This window comes from Capsicum annuum, chromosome 8 (assembly GCF_002878395.1).
Source record: "Capsicum annuum cultivar UCD-10X-F1 chromosome 8, UCD10Xv1.1, whole genome shotgun sequence".
Taxonomy (NCBI): Eukaryota; Viridiplantae; Streptophyta; class Magnoliopsida; order Solanales; family Solanaceae; genus Capsicum; species Capsicum annuum.
The window spans coordinates 48,594,570-48,603,086 of NC_061118.1; positions in this window are offsets into that span (position 1 = coordinate 48,594,570).

Here is an 8,517-nt window from a genome sequence, read left to right on the forward strand (position 1 = left end):
GGGAACCTTAGTTGATCTTAGCACAACGTTTCACCCCCAGACCGACGGTCAGTCAGAGCGGAATATTTAGATTTTGGAGTGTCACAACACAAAACAGGGCCTGGCCGTGACGAGTATCTCAAGTCCACTGAGGACCAGAGATCACCCCCTTTGCCTAGCCAAAAGAAAACATAACACACCTACTAATGACTAAATTCCAAACATAAAACAAGATAGAGTAAGTAAACTCAAAGTCTATGAAATGTCAGCCAAAAATAACCAACCACAATAATATCCACAAAGCCTCTAACAAAATCCAAAACCAATCTAAGTCGGGACATGCCCCTGATCCTGACAATGACAATGAAAATGATAATGTTAATAATGATGTGAACTCTTCAATTCTAATCTATGGAAGAAAACTAATGAAATGACCAAGTCTTTTGAAGGATGAAAGCTAATCACTTCACCACCGATGATCGACGAAATGAGCTAATCCTCCTAACATTGCGCAGAAAAAGTAGAAGTATCTCTGGTGCCTACATCACATGGGGATACAACGTTCAGAGATGGTTAATGGGTTGAGCACTAGTATGTAACTCAAGGATAGGGGATAAAATAATGCTAAGTCAAATCCAATTCAAATCCATGTGAAAATCATCATATACGTACGTAAATAATATGCTCGGATAGGGAACAAGGCTTAGCATGAAGTAAAACTTTATCTCAGACCATGTAGCTCAACGATCATAATAGGCACCCACGGGCTATATGGGTTCAGCCCTCCTGCTGAAAGGGCCCTAGTGTGTGTAAGTCACATGTACCAAAGAAAAATTATGAGAAAGCTAAAGCCAACAAGTCAACTAGCCATCCTAAAATATATATATATCAAGTGTGACCCATGACTACGGTCATTAAGCCCAAACCTCATGTCAGCAAACATGAGTTCCCAGGATACTTCATCCGAGACCCACATCTTCATGGCTTCGCTACATAACCCCTATTAAGCCCAATTTAGAGCAAGTTTTACATAACCCATTTAATTACCAAAGAACCAATTGTTAAGGCACACATGGGTATCTTCATACCTTAACACTTGCAAGCTTATCTCTATGCGATAACAATCACATTAGCTTGGGGAAATACCTCGACCCCTTTTGTTCATTAAATCAAATCCTAGACAACAAGGTTTTCAAAATTCATGTTCATTGGTTTACAATTTATGCAATGCATTAATATAGGTGAGTAAGTCAAACCAAGTGATGATGTCAAACCAAGTGATGATTTCACAATTCAAAGCCATTTACGCAAGTGGGTTGAGGGAGCACAATTATTCAAAACCAATTCCAATTTCAAAGCATCAATTTAGGGGAAACCATGACCCCTTAGTTTATCCACCATACCCATGAACCCTACATGTTCAAAGTTATTAATGAAGCATAAACAATGCATGTAAATCATTGAAAAATCATTAAAGAATCAACCATGTCAAAGCCCTTAATCATAACAAAACCCACATTTCAAATCCATACAATTTAAACCATTTGGAATAGATGCTTTTCATAAATTAAGAATTAGGGAAGAGTAACATGCTTGAAACACCAAGATTTATGGAGAGAAATCAACCCCTGAGCCCTTGAATAATCTACTTCTTGGAAACTCTAAGTATCTTGACCTTGGAGAATTTAGGGAGTTTGAGAGCATTTTGATTATGTTATGAATAAGAAATAACCCCCTTTGAGTGCTTTATGGACGTGGGGTTTTAATTAGGTAAGAAGGGAAATGTACAAAGTACCCTCAACTTAAAAGCTGAAAAATTATCGCTAGTTATTACGAGTCTCATGACGACTCATTAAGACACTTTACGAATCGTTACCACAAGTCGTAGTCAAGACAGTGTCATTAGGCACACCTACTATTAATCCCAGGACTCACATCATGTGACTCGTACTGTGACCCTACGACTCGTAGAGTTCACGTCATATCTAAGACAGAACTATTTGAGCCTCACACTGGTCACCCTACAATTTGTACTATGCTACTCGTACAGAGTCTTCATGACTTGGTGAAAACCACTCGTAATAAAGACAGGAAACTTATCCACATACACTGGTGAGGCTACAATTAGGGTCCTACGACTCGTCAAGACTCCCTACGATTTGTAAGAAAAGTCGTAGTCTGGGTAGTGAGGATAAAATTTTAGAAATAAGGACAAAAAATTTGGGGTGTTGCATTCTCCCCCCTCTTAGGATCATTTCTCCTCGAATAACGGGACAAGGCTTTCATTATCTTGAATGACACAGAGTACATTCACACTTACCTTTAATAAAGATAGAAAAAAAGATGGAAAGGAATACACATACCTCATGCACGATTATCCGAAGTGGGAAACAAGAATAGGTAGTTGAACTTCATGTCCTCCTCGACCTCCTAAGTAGCTTCTTCACGTTATTGGTTTATCCACAGAACCTTTATTGAAGACACATATTTTGCTCGCAACTAGCAAAATTTCCGATCCAAAATCTCAATTGGGACTTCCTTATAGGACAAGGAACCCGAGTCACCCACACTTTACAAAAGAATGACCAAAGAAGGATCACCTGTGCACTTCTTCAACATCAAAAAATGAAAGAATGGATGAATAGAGCCCAAAATCGAAGGAAATTCCAACTCATAATCCATATTGCCAACTCGCTTCAAAATATAATACAGACCAACATAATGAGGATTGAGCTTCCCCTTCTTTCCAAACTGAATCACTCCCTTCATGGAAGACACCTTCAAGAACATTAAATCATCCACATCAAACTCCAAGACTCTTCGCTTTACATTCGTATAAGACTTTTTATGACTTTGGGCAGTCATAAACCTTTCCCATATCACCTTCACCTTCTCCATAGCTTGGTGAACCAAGTCGGGACCAAACAACCTATCCTCACCAGCCTTAAACTACCTAATTGGAGACCTACACCTTCTAACATACAAAGCTTCAAAAGGAGCAATACCAATACTTAAGTGATATTTATTGTTATATGCAAACTCAATGAGAGGAAAATGGTCAACCTAACTACCACTAAAATCATCACAGAAGACCTATGCATATCCTCCAAAGTCTAATTGTCCTTTCCTCTTATCCATTTTTCTGAGGGTGGAGAGCAGTGCTAAGGTTCACCTTAGTCCCCAAGCCTTTTTGAAAAGAGCACCAAAAGTGAGATGAGAACTGAGTACTTCGACCAGATATAATGGAAACTGGAGCATCATACAACTTCACAATATCCTCAATAAAGAGCTTAGCATAATCCTCTACAGAATAACTAGTCATCACTGGCAAGAAGTGATAGGACTTAGTCATCCTATCCACGATGACCTAAATAGAATCAAATTAATGGAGAGATCACGAAAGACCAGTAATGAAATCCATATTAATCACTTTCCATTTCCACACGGGCAACTCAATATCTTAAGACAAACCACCAGGACTCAAGTGCTCCATCTTCACTTGCTGACAAACCATACAGTTGGCCACAAAATTAGCTACATCCCTCTTTATTTTATTCCACTAATAAATTTCTCTTAAGTCATGATACATCTTTCTGGAACCAGGATGAACGGGGTACCTTGACTCATGAGCTTTAACCAAGATCCTCTCTTGCAGCCTATCAATAGCTGGAACACACAATCTACCTTGGTACCTCAAGATACCACCGCCACCAATCTTAAAAGCCATCACCTTCTGGTGACCCATATCATCCATGATCTGTATCAAGATAAGGTCCAAGACATATTTCTCCTTCACCTCAGCACTAAGAGATGACTTTAACACCTCCCATACAATCACACTACTATCCTCATCGTCCAAAAGATGAACTCCAAGATTAGCCAAGCACTGAATATCCTTCACTAAACCTCACTTCTCTTTATCCACATGAGATAAGATAGATAACCTACTAAGAGCATCAGCAACTATGTTAGCCTTATCTGGATGATAGTGAAGACTCGTGTCATAGTCTTTGAGCAACTTAAGTTATATTCTCTTCCTAAGATTCAAATCCAATGGGTGAACACATACTCTAAACTCTTATAGTCTGAGAAGAAGTCAACATGGACCCCAAAAAATAGTGATGCCAAATTGTCACGACCTGAGCTGGGGCCCTAGTCATGACGAGCATCCCAAACCATAGAGGCCCAGGCACCTTTCTATTTCTGATAATTATGCACAATACTCAATAATAAAGAAAAGTATGCGGAAATAAAATAAATGGAATCATGGTCATACTCTAAATTCAATTTAACAATATTGGAAAGAAATCCATTAACATCTAAACAACATCTATTTCAGTCTGTGAAATCTCTACTACATACGACTCAATAACTGTCTGAATCTGGGACAAGTCTCCCAGTAGACCAATACCATAATGAAATAACAATACTCTAAGAATAACCTTTCGAAGTAAGGGAGGCTCACCAACTGCACACTTCTGATTGTTAACTCTATGGTTTAGCAGGACCTCTAGACTGAGCCTCAGACCCTGAAAGATAGGGGATCAATATAATTGTACTGGTACATAGAGCAAATCCAGAATAATATTTTTTATTGAACATAAGTGAGAGCGATTTGAAAAAAGTTCATAAACATAACATATAATGTGAAAATACATATGCATATTTAAAAGACTGAACAATTATCTGAAAACTTTTTGACTAACTCTTTATTTTTACTTCTGTGCTAGATGGTATACCCTGCAACTCTGAAATTCCAAGGGCTATATGGAATCTGCCCTTAACTCGGCAGCCAAACCCCCAACCTAAGTTTGCCACAAGAGTTTGAGTCTTTGTCTCTGTACGCCACAGGGCACTAGGCCAATGTATAATTCCTCTTGGGGAAATAATGAACCTGTATCGGCAAAACATAGTTTTGGGCTAAGATTTACTTGAACTCAAGCCTTCTTCGGGCAACCACCTAACCTTCTTTAATCCTATTTTTAACTCTTTAAAACATGCATTCTCTGAAATCAAACTCTAAAAACTCTTACTCTGTTATAGGATATACTCATATGGTATCGTCATACCATTGACTTGCAAATCACATCTCTGAGACATTATTAGCATATTAAAATCTATATTTTTAAAACATAAGTTTGGGACCACCATATCAATAAATCAGTTCAAAGAATTGTTTCTTTAAATTTATGTAAATACATACAAGGAACTTTCTCTTTGTCAACATTCAATAACATAAGTTGGTTATGTTAATTTACTCTATAGCATGCAATTCTCTCTTTTAAACAAGCATATAAGTATAACAAAAAAAATCTCTCTCATCATCTCTATATTATGTCAAATACTTGAATATTGAAAAGACCACTTTTAAATCATAAAACATGTATTTTAAATCATTTCCACAGATCATAAACTCTAATTCATCAAAAGAGAGGGATATCAATAATAATGCTCTCAATCAAATCTTTAATTTCATACATATACATATAGGTATAAATCAATTTAAGGGAAAAGACCACAAGGCCAAAACAATTCTACCATTAAAAGGTTCTAATGCATAACTTGAAACATAGGATTCAAAACTCCTTTATAAATTCATGCTTGATAACTTTAAATCATATTCAAGAGATTCAACAAGCCCATGTAGTTTTAGGATGAACCCCATGTACCTTAGTTGCGATGAATTCGTGAAGAAGTTCTGAAAAGATTGGACCATTAAGCTTGATTGATCAAACCCTAGTTATTTTCTCCTCTTGTGTTCTTGAAGGATGAACTAGGGATCTTAGGAGGGTTTTGATGTCTCTAATAAGCCTAAATTCGTTTAATGATGATTAGGGATAGTTTTGGGATGTGAAAGGACTTAGTTGCCCTTAAAATGACTTAAAAATGATGAATTTATGTCGTTGGGCCATAAGGTATGCGACACATTGCCTATTGACTAAGCTAGGATGGGTGGCGCATTGCCTATCGCCTAAGTTAGGCTGCGTGGTGCCTAAATTTTGGCATAAACTAGGTTGGGCAGCGCCTAACTTATGGCATAACCATTCTAGTGAACTTAGGCGATTTGTTAGGCAACGCACACCACTTTGCAAAGTCAGAACTTTTTACTCGGTTATTCAATATAGGCGAAATTAGTATCATTGGAAAGATACTTCTAAGACCTTTCATTTGATATATAGTAGGTCATCTAATTCGTTATAAAAAAAGTTATGGTCGATCTAAGTCGACCCTAGTTGAAATGTCCACTAAAACTTAATCGCTAGAAATGTTTTATACTTGTCTTAGACTTAGGGGATTTTTGAGACCTCAATCCATATTCAAAGGTATTACCACACTATAGGATTGATCACCACACATATATTAACTAGGAATCATTTTGTTCGTGTCTATACGTTTAGGAACAACGGTCTAAATTCTAGCCCAAAAGTACGGGGTGTTACATAAATCTTTAAAGCAAAAACCACACCCAACAATTTCAAATCATGAGTCAGATAGTTCTTCTTATTCACCTTCAACTGGCTAGAAGCATATGAAACAACCTTACCATCAACACACAATCCAGTCCCACATGGGACGTATCATAATAAACAACAAAGCCATCAATACCCTTGGATTGAGTCAAAACCTGAGTAGAAGTCAACTTATCCTTTAACTTTTTAAAACTACCCTCACAAGCATCTGACCACAGAAACTTCACCTTCTTTCGAGTCAACTTAATCAATGGGGAAGCAATAGAAGAAAAACTTTCCATAAACCTTCTATAATAACCGGCTAAACCCAAGAATATTCGAGTATCGATTGTATTCGTGCGTTTAGTCCACTTATTAACCACCGAAACTTTTAGTAGATCCACCATGATCCCTTCATTAGATAAAGCATAACTAAGATAGGTCACAACATTCAACCAGAACTCATATTTTGAGAACTTTGCATGCAACCGCTGATCTTTCAAGGTTTGCAACACAAGGCGGAGGTGATCGACATGATCCATCTCACTCTTAGAATACACCAAAATATTATTGATGAACACAATTACAAACAAATCCAAGAACTTATGGAATACCCAAATCAGGGCATTAGTCAAACCAAAAGACATCACCAAAAACTTAAAATGACCATACCGAGTTTGGAAGGCAATTTTAAGGATATCCACTCCCCTAATCTTCAATTGATGGTACCCATATCAAAGATCAATCTTGGAAAAGTACATAGCACCTTGAAGTTGATAAAAGAGATCACTAATCCTAGAAAACGGATACTTATTCTTCACAGTCACCTTATTCAATTGGCGGTAATCTATACATATCTGAAGAGACCCACTCTTCTAATGCATGAATAGAATCGGAGCACCCCATGGTGAAATAATAGGGTGAATAAAACCCTTATCTAGAAGATCTTTTAACTATTCCTTAAGTTTTTTCAACTCAGCCGGAGCCATTCAGTACAGAGGGATAGAGATGGGATGAGTGTCTGAAAGAATATCAATCCCAAAATCAATTTCTCTACTGGGAGGAACACCAGGAAAATCATTAGGAAATACCTTAGGAAACTCACAGACTACAGGGATAGATTGCAAAGAAAGACCTTCGAATCTAGAATCTTTAAAATGCACTAAATGGTAGAGACGTCCCTTGGAAATTAATTTTTGGGCTCTAAGATAAGAAATAAACCTTTCCTTAGGCATTAAGGAACTACTTTCCCACTCAATCATTGGCTCATTTGGGAAATGAAAATAGACCCTTCGAGTCCATCAATCAAGAGACACATAACATGAATGCAACCAATCCATCCCCAAAATTATATCAAAATCTAACATATCCAACTCTATCAGATCCCCCAAGGTCTCCCTACCACAGATAGATACCACACAACCCCTATAGGGTCTTTAAGACAAAATAGAGTCACCCCTCGAGGTAGACACAAAAAAGTGATCCAAAATACACTCAAGATCAAAACCAAAATGAGTAACCATGTACGGAGTCATATAAGAGAGGGCATACCTAGGATTAAGTAGATAATAAACTTCACAAGAGAACAGTTTTAACATACCAATAATAGCATTAGGAAATACCTCAGAATCCTGATGGGTGGCAAGAGAATTAGATGGTTCCTACCAGTGTCGGAGCCAGAAGTAGCACCCTTTTGTATGGGAGCCAAAGAAGAAATAACTGGGACCTTATTAGCCCCTGTAGAAATATCACTTAAAGGACAATTCCTTTAAAAGTGGCCAAGCTGGACGCATCTGAAATTCCCCCTCTCATCATAAAAGCTACAGTAAAACTGTACTTAAAATGTACAAGGAGGATATGATGGAGCTGACTAGGCCCTATTGGACTGAGATTAGGCATCCCATACCTTACATCCACTATTGTTCTAGAAACATCGATCACTAGATGGATTAGGATAAGGAGCATTAGTCATAGAATAAGAACCAAAATTCCCCCACTTATCTGTAGACCACTGTCTACCATCCTTGCCACTACTCTGCTGGACACCACCTTTTTAAGAAAATCGAGATCTCTTACTATGCCTGTCCCT